The 18923-nt window shown below is 44.0% G+C and overlaps 1 non-coding gene across 1 annotated transcript; it reads right to left on the bottom strand.

The window, feature by feature from the left end:
- Positions 1-17562: 17562 nt before the first annotated feature.
- trnas-gcu (transfer RNA serine (anticodon GCU)) lies at positions 17563-17644 on the bottom strand. The gene has a single exon. It is a non-coding gene; the product is annotated as a tRNA-Ser (tRNA).
- Between the last annotated feature and the right edge of the window lie 1279 nt (positions 17645-18923).

Below are 18923 nucleotides of genomic sequence, written 5' to 3'. Positions count from 1 at the left end.
CTCGAATCAGCTGCATTACCACATGGGGTTTCCACACAGGTGGCAGATGTCTTTGCTCTCACCAGAGCCTGCAAACTGGCACAGGGTAGCACAGTCACTATCTACACAAACTCCAGATGTGCCTTTGGAGTCGTTCAGGACTTTGGCACAATATGGAAACAGGGGGGTTTATCGGCTCAGCAGGGAGACGAATCAAACATGCTGCACACATTGCCAACATCCGAGAAGCAGACCTGCTACCCGCCGCTGTCGCTATTATAATATATGATGCCAACAAATCTGCCACCGACCCCGTCCCATTAGCAAATGCCTCTGCTGATGCAGCCACCCGGGAATCTGCACTACCCCTGGTCAGTTATACCCTGTAGACCCCCAGGGTGGTGAAACTTCCAGAGTCCCCTGACCCTCTCAATGCAGTCCGAGCAGTTCAGCAATTCGCCACAGCAGAAGAGAGGGCCGCATTGGCCCACATTGATGCCGTGCACTCACCATCCTTACAGGTTCTTACCCACCTCGATGGCTGAATCATCTACCTGAAAGCCTACCTGCAGTCACTGGCCTTGGCGGCACTCGGAATCGGACACACAGACAAGATGCTGTCAGCCATTCTGGGAATGCAGCGGGAATCGCTGCAGCTGCCCAAGCCCTGCTGTCACAGTGCCTCATCTGTCTACTGTAAAATGCAGGGAAGCCGATGGTCAAACATGATTACGTACCAATTCCTGAGGGTCCATTCACCCAAATTCTAACTGACCTTGTCCATATGCCTCAGAGAGAGGAATACAAACATGTCCTAGTTATTGTCGATATGTTTTCAAAATGGGTAGAGTCATTACACATCAACAAAAAAAATGCCACCAGAGCAGTGGTAAAATGTATCCTGCAGGACGTTATTACAAGAGGTTTTATATCCCAGGGCGCTAAGAAACATATGGGGGGTGGGGCCTATTTCACCACAAACTTCATTACTGCTGACAGTTACACCTTCGGGATACGCTGGAGATACCACATTCTGTACCACCCCCCAGTCATCAGGAATGGTGGAGAGAATGAACGGCACCCTCAAAACCACCCTCCCCAAAATCACTCAGGACACAGGAATAGTTTGGCCAGATGGCCAGCCACTGGTGTTTTATACAGTAACAGGACAGTGAAACCGAATAACGGAAATCACACCCTTTGAAGTGCGAACGGAACGACCAATTCCCACAGATTCTGGATCGCCAAAACTAGCCAAAGACACGGTGCTGCTCTTAACACAGGAAACGCTCTTGGATTACGTTCAAGCCCTTATGAGAAGGATTACTTTAAACCATGATTTGTTAAAAGCTGCGGTATACTGGGCACTTGGGTGTTTCTTTTCTTCCTGCTGATGGGAACTGAATACAGATTTGCGTATCTTGTGTCCTTCTCTGTCTCAAACTGGTACACACACAACTGGGGAAAAAAAATAAGCACTACCGTAGTTAGGCGATAGTGTGCGGGTAAAACAAAAGCAAACAAACAAATAAAAAGCTGCGGTGTTCACACCACTGCAGGAACCACTTCACCCATTTTAACTGGGCACTAGGTAACATGACAGTCCCTGCCGAAAGATTCTCTCTCCCGTAGATGGAAAGGATCACTCTTGGTCTGTCTCACGAGCACGACAGCTGTCACGCTCCAAGGGAGAACAGAATGCAACCCGGTGAAAGAGGGCTCAGCCTCCACAGAACGACAACCAAGGAGAACAGGATACTGTTCCAGACACCACAGAGGGATCCAGCTGCTCCCTGCAGCCATCGGGATCATCACTTTTGGGCTGACGTGCACTTCTCCACTGATCAGTAACAGGGCACACAGAACAGGGCACTTAATCCACCTTGAGCCGTTGGTGAACATTTTCCTTGACATGACCCACAGGTATGCCCAGAGGGTAAATGAGACCAGCTGCTGTGTCTGTGCCGATGTACCTGAACATTCCCACCGGCGCATTTCCCACGGTGCAGTCCCTTTTAACACCGCAGGAATGGCGGAGTTGTGGCTGAATCTGGACAGGTCCTCGGGAACACAGTGCTCAGTCTGCTAACCTGACCGGCCATACATGTGGCTAATAGCTCAGACTGCTGGAAATCCGCAGTCTCAAATGAAAACCCAACCTCTCAAATGAAAACCCAACCTTAACCATCACTGACACCACCGCACGGGTGTCATGCAGAGGACCATCTGCCTAACGAGAAGTCAGCCATCTGCATGGGTGGTTGGGTGGAGGTGGAGAACTAACTCACTGCTCTTGAAACCTGCAGCATTCTGGTCTGTAGCAGAGTGCAGCATCATAGATTTACTTGGCCACAACATGTCTGCCCACAATTCCATTTTCAATAATAATTAGACAGGAACCAAAACCCACCACCTAAGAATATACAATAACACTTATTTTGTCTGCGGCCACAAGGCATACCCCGGCTGGCGTTGTCATGGTCTGACACATGGTATATGGTACCACTCATTTACCACTCCCAGTCGTCTCCCTTCCAGAAGTTTATTCCCCACAGAAAACGCGCCCTCACTGCCAGACACGTTTACCCCCCACCCCCGTTTAATGTCCACTTACGAAACCCTGCACCTTGACATAGAGGCATATCAACTGGCCACCACGCTAGAGGAGATAACATGCCACGGCTGAAGTACTTGCCCAGCTGAATGCAGAGGCTGTCGCCATTCGCACTGTCGCCCTACAAAATAGAATGGCCCTGGAAAACTGGCTGGCCAAAACTGGGGCACTTGCACCTTCATTGGCACAGACTGCTGTACCTACGTCCCTGACCCCAGCGAAAATATAACAGACCTGACACACCACTTGCCACAGGCTGCTGATGTTCAAAATGAACCGGAGTCCCACTGGGACCTGTGGACCTGGGCCACCTCCTGGCTTGGCTCACGGGGCACTGAACTACTAGAGGAACTAATATCACGTATTGCGGTTGTGAGGATCAATATCCTGGTCATGGGCCTCTGTATGTTTTGCTGCCGGTTTTGTACAGCACTTTTACCCCTGCTCTCCTCACAAACCAGCTTGAACAAGTGGAGTGAAATCCCCTCCACTGACACAAACTACGCTTGGTCAGGTTCAGACACTGACTACTACCTGTCTGACACTGAAACCCCACCATCTGATAGCCTACCTGGTCCGGGCTATATTGTACTTTTTCAACATGCTCTTAACAAGAAAAGTGTGAACTGTGGGAGAAAATCTGCTACACTCTCCACCCACAGCATAAACACATAAAAAACACAGAAGCATGTCAAGGAAACACAGAAATCATGCCTGCGAACACATAGAGAACACACCCACAATGCCTCAGTTTTGGCCAAAGAGGCGAATAGAGAATCCAGATATTCTAAGCTATTCCCAAACCAAATAAAACACTTCTCAAATAGCCTTCACAGTAAGCTCCTAGCCTCGATCATCTCTTCAGTCCTAATACCCTAAGCACAAGTTCATTTCCCATATAAAACGATGGCGCATAAATAAAGAGGCAGACTGAGAGACCACGGAAGACTTTGCTCCCAGGAGGAACACACTGAATGCCAGGAAAACGAACACATACGCATACTCGTGCAGACAGGAAATACTGTTAAGAATCCCCGAGAAGACATTCTCACTTATTAAGGGAGATGGCTGGAATCTCCAGTGTCAATTACAGTTGAATTGTTACTGTCAGACTCTTGTCTAAATTCCATTCAGTTTATTCTTGTTTTAATCGCTTTACAATTTTCACCACCGTACTGTTACTGCTTTACAATTATCCCCTTTGTTTTGTACCCCTATGAAACCTGCCTGTACCCTCTGCTTGGGGGAGAACATTCTGGCCATCTGTGCGGAGAATCAGTTCTGTGTCGTGCTGGTTAATGTCTTTTCCGCGATGTCAATTTGTTTAATCGTATCTGGTCTCTGATCCATTGAGCTGAATTTCTCTGACACCACGTGATCGTGTATTGCTTATGTATTTACCGTGTTATCAGTCTCCCGTGTGGGATCTCAGTGAAACCCACATACACTTCATCACTTTCACTCCCCTCTGATCACTTCCTCAGAACATTTACTTGGCCACAACATGTCTGCCTAAAATTCCATTTTCAATAGTATTTAGACAGGAACCCAAACCCACCACCTAAGAACATACAATGACACTTACTTTGTCTGTGGCCACAGATCTGTTAGGCATTACCTCCTCTGACAAAACCATGCTGACTACTTGATCAAACCTTGCCTAGACAAGTTGCAATTAAATCTCTCCTTCAGAGGTTTCCCCAAACTTTTCCTGACCACTCCTGTGAGACTCACTTGGCTGCATTTCCCTAGTTTGTTTCTATCTGCCTTGTTAAAAAGTGGAACCCTATTAGTAGTCGTGCAGACCTCGACCAACTCCCCTGTGGTCAAAGAGGAAAGTGAAACATTGGTCAGAACTCCTCAAATTGCTCCTTTGTCTCACAGAGCAACGTGAGATAAAACTGCACACTGAGCTGGGGATTTGTCCACGTTTAAGACTCTCAAAACCTCCAGTATTGTCTCAGCTCCTATAGGAAACTGATCAAGAACCTCTCAGTGCATCTTCCTGAATTCTATACAAATTTCTTCCCACAAAAGGACTGTTCGCCAGCTGAATGTGTAAAGTGATTCATCCAGTTATCCTATTCACAACTATACACAACTGTACTGTCACACTGGAGGGAACACATCCACGTATTTTAACTGGAAAACGCTGTGTTTAGCCTTCGCGGCAACAAACCATGTAGCTTTAATACCCAATGGAACATTGTTACCGCGAGAAAGCGTTCTCTATCTGAGTAGACTAGATTATACCTTCTGCATGGACTCCAATCCGTTCACATCTGACATGAAGGATGTTTTTCCCTCTGCTTTTCATCACATCCAGGATAGAACTGCGGCAGAAATTATTACTGTCTTCATTGACCAAAGTAGTTGATGCCGATGGCTCACCTTGTAATGGGAACTGTCCACAAGAGATCTTTTCAACAGGAACACAGTTCTGTCTTCTGTGCAAGGGATCATTTCACAAGCGCAGTATCAAGCTTCTACCAGGCCATGTGCAGTCATTCTTCCTCGAACATTCACAGTATCCGACTCTAACTAGAACAAAACCAGATGGTGCTGGAAAAACTCAGCAGGTCTAGTAGCATCTGAAAAAAGAAATCAGAGTTAACATTTAGAGTCCAGTGACCATTCTGCAGAACTGACGATAGCTGGGAAAATGTTGGTCTATCTGCAGAAGATATAGTGGTGGTTGGCGGAGGGTAAGGAGTTAATGTTAGGTAGGGATAGAGTTCAAATAGAGAGAAGAACAGTTGGACAAATGAACGGATGATGATCTGGCTATCAGGGTGAATAGTTGTTAATGGAGACTGCTAGTAGCGAACCATATGTGACTGCTAGTAGCGAAGATTATGTGACAACAAGGCCTGGCGTGTGCGATAGGGGAATAGGACATGGGAGAGTTCAGGCCCTAAAAAAATTGAAATTGATACGTGGTCTGGAGGTCTGCAGACTCCCTAAATAGAAACTGAGGTGGTGTTCTTCCTTGAGATTCGCTGAAACTCTTCTTGAAGGCAGAACATGGATGTTCTGCAGTGTGGTCACCCAGTCCAAACTTGGTTTCCCACAGATAGTGGAAGCCACATTGCGAGCAGTGATTGTAGTAGAGTGGATTGCGTAAAATGCAGTTCATATGTTGATTCAACTGGAAGGTCTGTTTGGGCCATTGGAATCAAAGGAGGGAAGACGTCAATGGACAGGTGAGGAGAGAAAGGAAGCAAAAGGTGATATTATTAGATAAATCATGAGGACAAGAAACCTAACAAAAAAGCACTTCACCTGAATGTTCGTCGCATTCATAACATGGTTGAAGAGTTAATGGCACAAATCAACATAAATGAAAATGATTTAATAGCCATTAGAGAGGCACGGTTACAGGAAGGCCACGACTGTGAGTTAAATATCCAGGAGTACGAGACTATTTGGAAGGTCAGACAGCAGTGTAAAGAAGGTGGTGTCTCTCTGTTATTCAAGGCCGACATCAGGGCTGCGTGGAGAGAGAATGTATGTTCTATGGAGAATGAGTTTGAATTAATTTGCGTGGAAAGTAGAAATTCTAAGAAAAACAAGTCACTGACAGGTGCAGTCTATAGGCCAGCAAATAATAACATCAATAATCAAATAAATGCAATAATCAAATAAATAAGCAATGCCTGTAAAAGTGGGTCAGTTTTTATCATTAGGGAGTTTAATCTACATGTAGCTTGGTCACAGTACCTTTGAGGTGGAGTTCGTTGAGAGTACCCGTGATAGTCTTCTTGAACAATATGCAGTGGAACCGACGAGGGAGAAAGCAATGTGTAAAGGAACAGGAATAATTAATGATCTCATAGTGATCACAATATGGCAGAACTTAGAATTCAGATGAGAAGTATGATGAGAAGATCCGATACCAGGGTCCTGTGCACATACAGGGGGCACAAAAATAGAACGAGAGTGCACCTGGCTAAAGTAGACTGGAAGCAAAGGTTATATGGTGGTACAGATAGCGAGCAGTGGAGGACTCCCTAAAACGATGTTTTTGTAGAAGTGCTCATCAAAAGTATATTCAAGTGAAAAGAAAAGACGGTAAGAAAAGGAGTAATCTGCCATGTGTGTCTTATGAAATAAGGGAGGCTATCAGAGTGAAAGAGAAGGTATACCAAGTGGCCAAGAACAGCATGAAACTGGAAGAGAGAGAAAACTTTAAAGGTAAGCATGAGGGGGAAAACAAACTAGTACAGAATACAAAGACGGATATCAAAAGTTTCTATAAAAATATAAAACGACAAAAACAGTGACTAAAGTAAAGATTTGTCCTTTCGAGGATGAGAAGGGACATTTAGTCTTGCGATGTGATGAAATGACCGAGGCATTGAACAGGTATTTTGTGTCAGTCATCACAGTGGAGGATGCTAATAACATGCCAGTATGTGGCAAAGAGAGAAAGGCAGGTGAGGACCTGGAAACAAACATTATTACGGAAGAGATAGTGTTAGGCAAGCTAATGGAGCTGAGGATGGACAAGTCTCCTTGCCGTGAGGGAATGCATTTCAGGGTATGAAAGGAGACGGCAGGAGAAACAGCAAGTGCTCTAGTGGCAATTTTCAAATTCACTAGACTGCGTGGCAGTCCCAGCAGACTGGAATACAGCTGGTGGGACACCACTGTTTAAAAAGGGAGGTGGATAAAAGATTGGGAATTATTGATTAGTTAGCTTAATTTCTGCAGTTGGGATGATGTTTGAGCCTATTATCAAGGAAGACGTAGCGGGGCATCTCAATAGAAATTCGACAGATGCAACGTAAGTTCATGAAGGTTCAAGCAGAGATGTTATGTTGCAGCTGTAAGAGGTGCTGGTGAGGCTATCCTTGGTGCATTGCGTGCACTTCTGGTCTCCTTACTTGAGAACGGATGTACTGGCACTGGGCGGAATGGGGTGCGGAGTGGCGGTGGAGAGGAGGTTCACTAGGTTGACTCCGGAGATGAGGGGGCTGGCCTATAAAGGGAGACTACGTAGATTAGGATTATTTTCTTTGGAATTTAGAAGAATGAGCGGGGAATCTTACTTTGAACGGAATAGATTAGGTAGAATTGGAAAGGATGTTTCCACATTGTGGGTGAAATTCTGACAGGAGGGCATAGTCTCAGGATTAGAGGGAGCAGATTTAGGACTGAGTTCAGAAGGACCTTCTCCACCCAGACGGATATTACTATTTAGAAAACCTTGCCCAGCGAAGGACTTGATGCTGGTACAACAAAGGTTTTTTATGGATAAGAGCGATACTTCTTTTGAACAATAAATGAAATAAGCGACAGAGTGAGAGGGCGAGTAAGCGGATTTAAGTCTTTAGAAAGATCAGCAATGATGTAATTGAACGGCGGAGCAGGCTTGAAGGGCCGGACAGCCTACACCTGCTCGGGTCTTTAGGTTCTATGCATTTATGTGTCACAAAAGCAGCGATGCAGTGGGAAGACTCCATGGGGCGAGTTGCGGGAGGTGTTGGGAGTGAAGGCAAAGTGCAACAAGGTTTCCTGAAGGGAATGGTCCCTGTAGATGATGGGCAAGGACGGGAGAGGGATATATGTGTGATGATGACATCTCGCAAAAAGGTGGTGGAAATGTTTTTTTTTAATTGATGATCACTTGAAGCACTACTACGAATACATTTGCCAACGTTTATTGGTGCGGCATTGAGAGCATTCTGTCTGGATGTTTCAGTACCAGGTATGGCATCTGTACCATTCAAGATCGGAGACATAGCGAGTGGTGAACTCGGCCTGGACAATCACAAAGGCCAACATATTATATGTTTACATTTTCTTTATACATCTATGCTACTTAACACTGCGATCTTCTTGTATTGATCGCAAGACAAAGCTTTTCACTGTGCCTCAGAACACGTGACAATAAATTCAATTCAATTCAATTGTGAAATGTCGACGAGATGGATTTTTGGAGCAGCATGTGGTGGAGCCAATTAGGGAACAGGCAATACTGGATTTAGAGTTGTGCAATGAGGCAGACGTGATAAGGAAGCTGAAGATAAAGGAACCCTTAGGAGGCGGTGATGATAACATCATCACATTTACCCTGCAATTTGAGAGGGAGAATATACGATCAGAGTTAATGGTTTTAAAGTTGAATAAAGACAATTACAGAGGCATGAGGGAGGAGCTGGATGAAATTGGTGAGGTGAGGAGCCTAGCAAGAAAGCAGGAAAGTGGAAATGCAATGGCAGGAGTGTCTGAGAATAACTCAGCAGACACATCAGAGACACATCGTGTGGAAAATGAGGAATGGTGCAGGGAGAATGCGGCAACCATGGCTGACTGAGGAAGTCATCAATAGCATAAAAGCAAAAGAGAAAATATATAATGTGGCGAAGGGCAGTGAGCAATTGGAGGATTGGAAACTCACAAAGACCTACAAAGGGCAACAACAAAACAAATGAGGTGGGAGAAGATTAAATATAAGAAAACTAAGAATACAAAGGAAGACTGTAGTTGTTTCTTTATTCATATAAACGCAAAAGAGAGGAAGAAGTCGACAATGCGTTGAGGAACTGAAAAAAATATTTTGTGCCTATCTTTGCAGTGGAAGACATGTGTTATACCCAAACATACAAGAGAATGGGGGAACAGAGGTGAGTCTCCTGCCATCACTGAGAAGGTGCAAGAAGCACTGAAGGGCCTGAAGGTGGATAAATCATCTGGATCAGGTGGAGTACCCGCCAGGTAGACAACTGAAGAAATCGTGCATGCGTTAGTGGAGAACTATCAGGAATCGCTAGAATCAGAAAGGCTGCTACAGGGCTGAAAAACCACAAACGTGACACCCCATTTTAAAAAGAAACAACACAAAAGCTGCAAATTACAGACCAATCAGCCGAAACTTGGTTGTGGGTAAGGTCCTGGAATCTATTGCGTTGGAAGAAATTTCTGAATACTTGGAAGTGTATGTAAAAATAAGGCAAATTCAGCATGGTTTCAACAAGGGGAGGCCATGCTTGATAAATCTGTAAGAATTCCGCTTTGAGGAAGTAACGAGGAAGGTAGACCAAGGAGAGCCATTGGATGTTATGTATCTGGACTTCATGAAGGCCTTTGATATTTGCCGCACAGAATAAGATAAGAGCCCATGGTGTCGGAGGCAAGGTGCGCTCGCAGGACAGAAAGCAGAGCAGATTCACTGCTCTGAATGGCTTAATTTCTGCTCTATTGTCTTTTGGACTTATGCATCGAATGACCTCAATCTGCAAGTTTCCCTCCAAGGAACGTGCCAGCCTGCCTTGAAGCATTGTCAGCGAAGATCTGATTTAGTGCTGATCCAGACTTGATGGGCCAAATGGTCTCTTTCCGCCCTCCATCTTCTATTTTATCATTCTTCCGGAAAAAAATAGATGAACATAATGACCAGACTTGTGGCCGGTCCCCTGACTCTTCTCTGAACAGGCAGTTGCTAAAGTTCCCGCATCATTTCCCTGCTCTTATGTTCCCACCTGCTGTCAAGAACATAAAGCATCTCTTACCCCGCGAGACGACTTGATCCCTTGCCCAATCACCTTCAAACATTCGTGAATGCCTACTCCAATTTCTCTTTTATTACTGTTAACAGTCACACTTTTATCATTGTTCCTCCCCAAATTCATTATCACCCACTTAACTGGATTGAATTCCTTTCAGCATATTTTCTTGCCAATTGTTTCCAATCCCCCTGCAGTCTATGGCATTCTTCCTCATGGTTAACTACATGACTAATTGTTACATGATTTGCAAACTGCTAAATGATGGCCACGACAAATAATTAAAAATCGTTGACCTATATGAGAAAACAATAGACCTCGTAGAAGCCATGGTTCATAAGCTTGCAGAGGACAGCCGAATTGGAGACTGTAAAGAAGGTGATCTAAGATTCCAGAAGGCTCTTAATCCAATGCGTCTTTGGGCAGAAAAATGTCACATAGAGTTCAGTCTGGATAAATGGAAGGTATTGCATTTTGCTACATCAAATAAGAGTAGGGCTTATAGCTCGGATGCTGCCTGAATTGCTGTGCTCTTCCAGCACCATTGATCCAGAATCTGGTTTCCAGCATCTGCAGTCATTGTTTTTACCTTATACAATTAATGATCGGGCATTGCATCGTGTTGTGGGACACGAAGGCCAGAATACAAGTACATAATTCTTTTTAGTTTGCTTCATATATAGACAGAATGGTTAAAAAAGTTGTCATCTTGCTTTCGTTGCTCAGTCCTTTGAGAGTAGGATTTGGTATGTTATGTTGAAGTTGAATAGGACATTGGGTGATGCCTGTTCTGGAATATTGTGTCCAGTTCTTGTCGCCCAGTAATAGCAAGGAAAATATTCAGCTGGAGTAGGTTTAGAACAGGGATACCAGCGTATGGCTAGTGGGGAAGGTTTGTGTCATAACAAAAGGTTGGATAGGCTGAGAATATTTTCATGCAAACACACTGGAATTTGAAAGGCGACCTGATAGAAATTTATAAATTTTTGAGAGTTCAGCTAGAGTTAACTGTAACTGTCATTTCTTCAAGGAGGGGCACTTCAAGACGAGAGGGCAAATGTTTAAAATGAAAAGAGGGGTTTAAAATAAGACATGAGAGGCTTTTTGTTTAACAGAGGATGGTTTATGTGTGCAATTCACTTCCTGAGGAAGTGATGAATGTAAGCACATTTGCAATAGTTACAGGATATTTGGATCGATAAATGAATTGGAAACTTTCAGTGGGATTAACAAAAGCTATTCATTCATGACTAGTACATTATTTATTGCCCAGAGGAAAGTTCAGAATAAACTACGATATTATGGATCTGGAGTCACATACCAGCCAGACCAGATAGGTATGGCAGTTTCCTTCCCTATCAGGAATTAATGAATCAGATCCATAACAACTGATTCAACATCATCATTAGACTCTAGGTATTTATTTAAATAAAATTCCAGCATCTGCCATGCCAGGGTTTGAACCCATGTCCATAGAATTATATCTGGACATTCATATTAACAATGCAGTAATAATATCACAAGGGCATTATTAACCCTCAGCAGTTACAAGAGCCGTCAGATGCGACTCATTTAGTTTGGCATTATGTGCAGTGTGAGTTGGTAGGAGTGAAAGGCCTGTTTTCATGCTGTGTGAGTCTATGACTTTGACACTATTAAACTGGCAGCTGGTTTGGATTAACAGCAGCGTTGACAGTTTAATTGATCTCTTTCTGGGATATGTAATCTTGCTGGTTACATTGGAGGTTCTTCTGCTTATTAAGCCCTTCCCACACACGGGACTGTTGAATAGTCTGTCCCCAGTTTTACTGAGTAGATAAGTTTCCACTTCAGCAGATAATTGAATTCCGCATTGCGCTGGTTTATCTGTGATATCGGTGTCCTTGTATCTACCCAGGAAGGACGATAGGTTCAACTCATGTCCACGCAGACACAAGTCCCGTTGTCCATGTTGTGAATGTGTTTTTATTCTTCCCGATATACCCACAGGGTGTGGATGTCGCTGCTCAGGACAGCATTTGTTGTTCTTCCTGATTCGCTGCTGTCTCGCTGCATGAGAGACATGGATTCGATCCCAATCTCATGTGACTGTGTGCATTTTTCACATTCTCTCTTTGCTTGTGTGAGTTTCCTCCCACAGTCTGAAGGTGTACAGGTTACTGGGATCAGCCATGGAAAATGAAGGGGAAAGGAATTGGTATGAAGTGTGGGTCTGATAAGATGCGCTTCGAAGGGATGGTGTCGACGGGAAGGGCCGAATGGCCTGCTTTCCCACACGGTCGTCATTCTCGGATTAGGGGTCAGCTATGCTGTTCAGGTCCTGGAGTCACAAGTAGGCCGGATTGGGTGAAGATGGTGGCATCCCCTGCATAAGCGATATGCATGAATGGATTGCAGGAAATTAAAGGCATGTTCTCTGTTCCTGAGGTCAGGCTTTCATTCCAGGTTTTATTCGTCGAACTTTAACATTACCAGTTCCGTGTGTGAGTTCCCACGGATGACGAGTTTATTATAAAACCACAGCACCACCTTCTCCAGGTTGCAGTATTTATTGGGAACAAGAAGCTGACTCTAAGCTGATGCGACAAAAGCAGATCCGACTGTCAATGTCAAAAACACTGATCCAAACAGGAAAATGAAATTTCGAACCTTGCCACCCCGAAGTTAAAGTCTCCACACGCTTGAGATGTGCCAAACGGCATTCTCAGCAACATGTACTGTTCATGGTCATAATATTATAAATGGGGGAAAGTATTTCCTTCCGCCCCGCTTTTGACCAGGAGCTGTCCCAACCTCGGAAATACATGCGCCTCTTTCTCGTCTTTCCATCCCAATTTCCGAATGGATCTTCGTGCATGCTTCACACAGTTTATCTGATTCCGGGTCCGGACCTGGGATTATGTGTGATTGCATGCAGCAGTTGGTACTGCCTTGTGTGGGCAAAGTGATGAAGTAGCCGATGTTAAACTATAATGCTATTGAAGCATACATTTCAACAATATCCTGCACTGTCCCAAGAGTTTGGAGAGTTTCATTCATCCCATTCTTCAATACTCTCATTCATGGAATCTCTACAGTCTCTGGGGACGCTAAGGTTAAAGATTCGGTACATTCTGTGTTCCCACATGCCTGTCGCTAAGTCTTGATATTATACATTCTTCCTGACATTTCCTCCACTACCATACTGGTTGCAGTTTGCAAGCGTTGTCTGTGGAATGCTGTAACCGTTCAATAGTTCGTATTCTGCATTGTGATTGCAGCGAATTCGGCTTGAATCCACATCATGGCGGTCAGTTTTCTCAAAGGCATTTTGGTGAAACACGGTAAGAAATTAATCGTTTTCACATAATATTCTCCGAGGTGATGATTTGTTTTCTATCGAATTTAGTTCTCTGATATTTCTGCGTTTCATGTATCAGGATTTAAACCCAAAAGTTCTTGAAGATGTCTCTCCCTCGCACTCTCCCTAACTCTCTCTTCCGTCGCTCATCCCATTTGTCTTCCTATTCCTGAAAAAACACAGCGGCACATTAATGCCACACTCACAGGAATCCGATTCACGAGAGAAGAAAAAAAGGATAGCCAACTCCCATTCCTAGACGTGATGGTACAGAGAACACCAGACGGAGAATTCACTACAAGAGTATACAGGAAAGCCACACACACAGACCAAGTCCTAAACTACGAAAGTAACCACCCCAACACACACAAATGAAGCTGCATCAGGACACTATTCAAAAGGGCCACAACACACTGCAATGCACCAGAACTGCAAAAAGAAGAAGAGGAGCACCTACACAAGGTATTCACCAAAAACGGATACCCGCGCAACTTCATCAGCAGATGCCTAAGAGAAAGACCACGGAACGCGGACATACATACCACAACCAAAAGGACTAGCCACACTAACATACATCAGGAGCATCTCGGAACTGACTGCCAGACTACTGAGACCCCTAGAACTCATAACGGCACACAAACCAACAGCCACGCTCAGACAACCACTCACCAGAACGAAGGACCCGATACCAAACATGAGCAAGACGAATATAGTGTACAAAATACCATGCAAGGACTGCACTAAACACTATATAGGACAAACAGGAAGACAGCTAGCAATCCTCATTCATGAACATCAACTAGCCACGAAACGACACGACCAGCTATCCTTAGTATCCACACACGCAGACAACAAGCAACATGAATTCGACTGGGACAACACTACATATGGTGGGGCAAGCCAGACAGAGAACAGCCAGGGAATTCCTTGAGGCATGGCATTCATCCACAAACTCCATCAACAAACACATCGACCTGGACCCAATATACCAACCACTGCAGCGGACAGCTGAAACTGACAACCGGAAGCGGCAGGGACAGACCACTATAAACACCGGAGGAAACATCAAAGAAACGCTTCGCAGGAGGCTCCCAAGCACTGATGATGTCGCCTAGCCAGGGGACTAAACGTTTGCAACAAAAACTTCCAGCTCAGAGAACAGAACCACAACAATGACTGATGTTGTCTATGATATGGAAGTGCCAGTGTTTGAGTTGAGTAGACAAAGTTAAAAATTACACAATATCAGGGCATAGTCCACCAGGTGTATTTGGAAGCACTAGCTTTCAGAGAGCCGCTCCTTCACCAGGTGGGTGTTTTTCTGCAGAAACTTGGCATGTTTGTCAATATGCGCGATCTTTTGGAAGATCATCTGTACTTTAACAAACCGTTCGTGGTGTCGATGATACCCATGACTTGGAGGTGTTGGTGTTGGACTGGGGCGGCCAAATTTAAAAATCACACAAAGCCATTTTAGATTCCAACAGTTGACAAATACCTGATGAAGAAGCAGTGTATGGAACACTGATGCTTCCAAATACGTCTGTTCGATACAATCTGGTGCTGTGTGATTTTAACTCTGATTGTTCTTGGTAATGTTTAAATCATCGAAGACAGTGAAAGAATTTTCGTTCGTGGAGATGAAAATTTCAAATATTATCCACCTCAGCGGAACAAAAATGAATAGTTTGTATGTATGATGAATCTCCACAATGCGCTTGTGCCAAGTAAAAGTCGAACTTACAACTGCCTGATCCGTAGCCAGCTATACGAATGGTTATACCACTGGCCAGATGCACAGCCGAGATTTTACACGCTAAAGAGCTGTGGTGTTAAGAAGGACATGAGCAATAACAGTAACAGTCACAAGGTGAACAAAGAACAAAGATAATCACCATCATTGATTCTCTTCAAATTGTCCTCAAAAAATGACCATTCACAATCTGATCAACCAATCAATGAGGCCACTGCTTATCAAGGAAATTGCAACTTACTTTGCTGCTTTTTCATCATAACTTGAGGTAAACTCCAGCCTAATCATAACATCGCATATTCCCGTTAATTTTCAGTTTTAGATTACGTTAATGACCTGTCCGTATTTGCAGGAAACTGAACAACATGAAATGACTGAAAACGTCCTTCCGGTGATGTAAACCAGTGCAGAGTCGGCCAGAAAAGAAAAGACAAAGACATGAAACATCACTCCCGTTTCTCTCTGTACCAATGCGTTTTGATGAGTTGAATATTTGCAGGACTTGTCTTTAATATCTAAAGAATCAATTATTTCCCCGGGAAAGATTCATCATAAATCAATTAACATCTGAGTCGTTGAATCATATTTTACTTCAGATTAAAATAGTTGAAGATCCTTTCCCCAGCCTAATGTCCCAATCCTCCCTCCTCTTCCATGTAAATACCAACTGCTCCAAGTGCGGTTGGAGCTCCCAACCTGACGTTTCAATGCTTCTTGCTGCTCCATTCAATAGAAGCTGCTCTAATTGAAGTTGGAGATCCCAGTTTGATGTCCCAATGCTCCCTGCTCCATGTCAATAGAAGCGGTCCAGTTGAGGTTGGATCTATCACTCTGATGTCCCAATGCTTCCTGCTGCTACATGACATTAAAAGCTGCTCCTGGTGAGAGTGGAGCTCCCAGACGGATCTTGCAAAGCTCCCTGCTCCATGTCAACTGAAGCTGCTCCAAATGAGGTTAGAAATCGCAGTATGATGTTTCAATGCTTCCTGCTGCTTCATGTCAATAGAGGCTGCTTCAGGTGAGTATGGATCTCAGTCTAATGTTCCAATACTCCCTGCTGCGCAATGTCAATAAAAGTTGCTCCACGTGTGGTTGGAATTCCCAGTCTGATGTCACAATGCTCCCTGGTCCATGTCAACAGACGCTGCTCCAGATGAAGTGGGAGCTCCCATTCCTGGCAGATCACACACCTCTATACCATCATGGAAATACTGCCCACTAAGCATTTCCACCACTGGAGCCATTGGTGGTATATCCACATCATGAGAACCTGATATTAATTTTAGGCACCATCGAATCATTATTTCCAAAAGTCATTCTTTCTTAAACCTTATTTAGCATATGCATATTGCAGTCAATCCGAAGTTAGATAATGGTGCTAATTGATGTATTCTCAATAAAAATTATATCCTATTTTTCATGTTGAGTAATTGCGACTTAGCAAGGACAATGTTTGTAGTGAAATCACACTTTTATTCCAGGTAAGGGAATGTGGTTTACATTATTTAAAATAAACTTGTTCACTGTGTAAAATGATCAAATAGATCTCAATTTCAAAACAAAATTGGTTACGTTGTCATCCATCTGAAATGTGTTGCCTTATTCTTTCAACCACAAGGGTATTAGAGCGAAACGTCTGTTAATGACATGCGTATAAAGACACTTTAAATCATTTTTCATGTTTATGCTGCATGAATCTGTGGTTATTGATCCACAGTTTAGGTTCAGCCCCTACAGTTAACATGCTGACTTCTCCAGTTTTTCATAGTTCAATGTGATGCATCCAGTGTGTGCAGAACGAGAGGGACTCGCTTCCCACATCTTGTATTTAGGCCTTATGTCCAGCATTCATCAATGGCGAGAGCAAGGGGCGAGTGCGAGACCAATGTGTAAGTCTTTCCGTGCCCATGCACAGCACCCACATCGGCAATTCTCTACTGTACATTTACAGCTAGTTCTCGATGGCCCTACACCCACGCCCTGCTCCTTTTGAAATATCTCCATTATTTTGTGCTCTTCTCACCAAGATGAACCACTTCTACTCAACCTGCTCCAGATTTCATTTGACAAAATAATCATTAAGAATCCCACTGCATAAACATGCCCTTCACATCTCTTGTTATTTGGCTTTCCTGGATCTCTTTCGTACGATAAAAGGTCACAGCAGCTTGACTTGTAAAAGAAAGTCTCGTTCCTTTTCAATATCCCAATGCAATCTACATTTCAATGCAGTTTAGGCAACAGGACCAAATTATTCTTTGAGATTTTATAATAGCGTCGATGCATACAAACTGATATTGCAGTTCCAATTTCAGTAAGACAGTTGTGATCATCCAAAAATAGCAACATTGAAAATCACTGACAGCACCGACGAGAGTGGGACTCGAACCCACGCGTGCAGAACACAATGGATTAGCAGTCCATCGCCTTAACCTCTCGGCCACCTCGCCACATACGCCTGTATCCTTATGAATAAGTGAATTGCATAAATTATGCAGAGCAGCAGACATTTCTCCCTTGTTTTGGTGAAATCATAAATAGCACAGTACGGTTCCAAGACTATTGTCTGTCATCTGGGTTGTGGGGCAAGCGCATTCGCACTGTGACACTCTGCTCACAGTGGTCTGAACAAAAATGAAGAAATGACTATGTAACAAGGTCTGTTGAATTCTGTGAAGATTTGAAGTCAATGGAATGAAGAACCCGAGACAGTAGGAGGTGTTCTTTCAAGAAAGAGTTGGATAGAGCTCTTAAGGATATTGGAATCAAGGGTTATGTGGATAAGGCAGGAACAGGATACTGATTGAGGATGATCAGTCATGATCATATTGAATGGTGGTGCTGGCTCGAAGGGCAGAATGGCCTGTCCCTGCACCTATTGTCTATTGTTTATTAAATTGCCTGTGAGGAATTGTTTGCCAGACTGGAGTAGAGTGCATAGTGCTCAATGTCATTATTCGGAACACCTTTCTTCCACTCAGATATGTTTGACATGCGCTTGTGTCTAGGACAGACAATTTCAAAATCCTAAATAAGGCTAAACTGACAATTGAACTCAACAATGCAAAAACCTTGATCTGCATCAGTTTCCTGGGCCGTGCGACACCAAGTCACTGTATGATCACAGCAAAACAGTGAGCAAGTGTCAGATGGAAAATGAGTGCAGTGCGAGAGCGCATGCTGGGACCAGCAGTTGACACACGGGGAAGTGTATTTCCCACAACAGGAACACTTCCCACACAGCGGACTGCGGTGGAAGAATTCAGAGGGAGTTTACACTTTGGAATTTGATGCCAGAGATCCAATGGAAATCTGTCATTGCGTCTGTTCAAGATGAAGATTTTAAGATTTCTACAGATGAAAAACGAAATGAAGTGCTCATAGTGAAGGCAAATGTCGAAATTGTATATTTCAACAATCTACCCATCTTTGCAATGAGTAGCTCACCACTTTCCTCACTCGGGGCCAGAACTACTGGTGAAGATGATCGTACAATCCCCGTTACTAGCCATGGAATCAGAGAAATTCGGTTTCCCAAACGTTAAGGTAAAACCAGGATTGTGGAGGTAAGCATTAATGTGTTGCTCCTGTGCTGCAGGTGACCAGTGCACGGTATCTCTGTTCCAGTATAGTGGGCTGTGCTGTGCCGAAGTTTTATGTTTGAGCATCACATGGAGCAGCTTCAATTTGTCGTCTGTGTTGAGGCGTACGGATAAAAGGTGATATTGA

Source organism: Chiloscyllium plagiosum, unplaced genomic scaffold (genome assembly GCF_037043375.1).
Source record: "Chiloscyllium plagiosum isolate Xiang-an unplaced genomic scaffold, Cpla_swu_hap1 HiC_scaffold_47, whole genome shotgun sequence".
NCBI lineage: Eukaryota > Metazoa > Chordata > Chondrichthyes > Orectolobiformes > Hemiscylliidae > Chiloscyllium > Chiloscyllium plagiosum.
The sequence above is the reverse complement of the archived record's forward strand: the minus strand, read 5'-3'. Positions and strand labels throughout refer to the sequence as shown.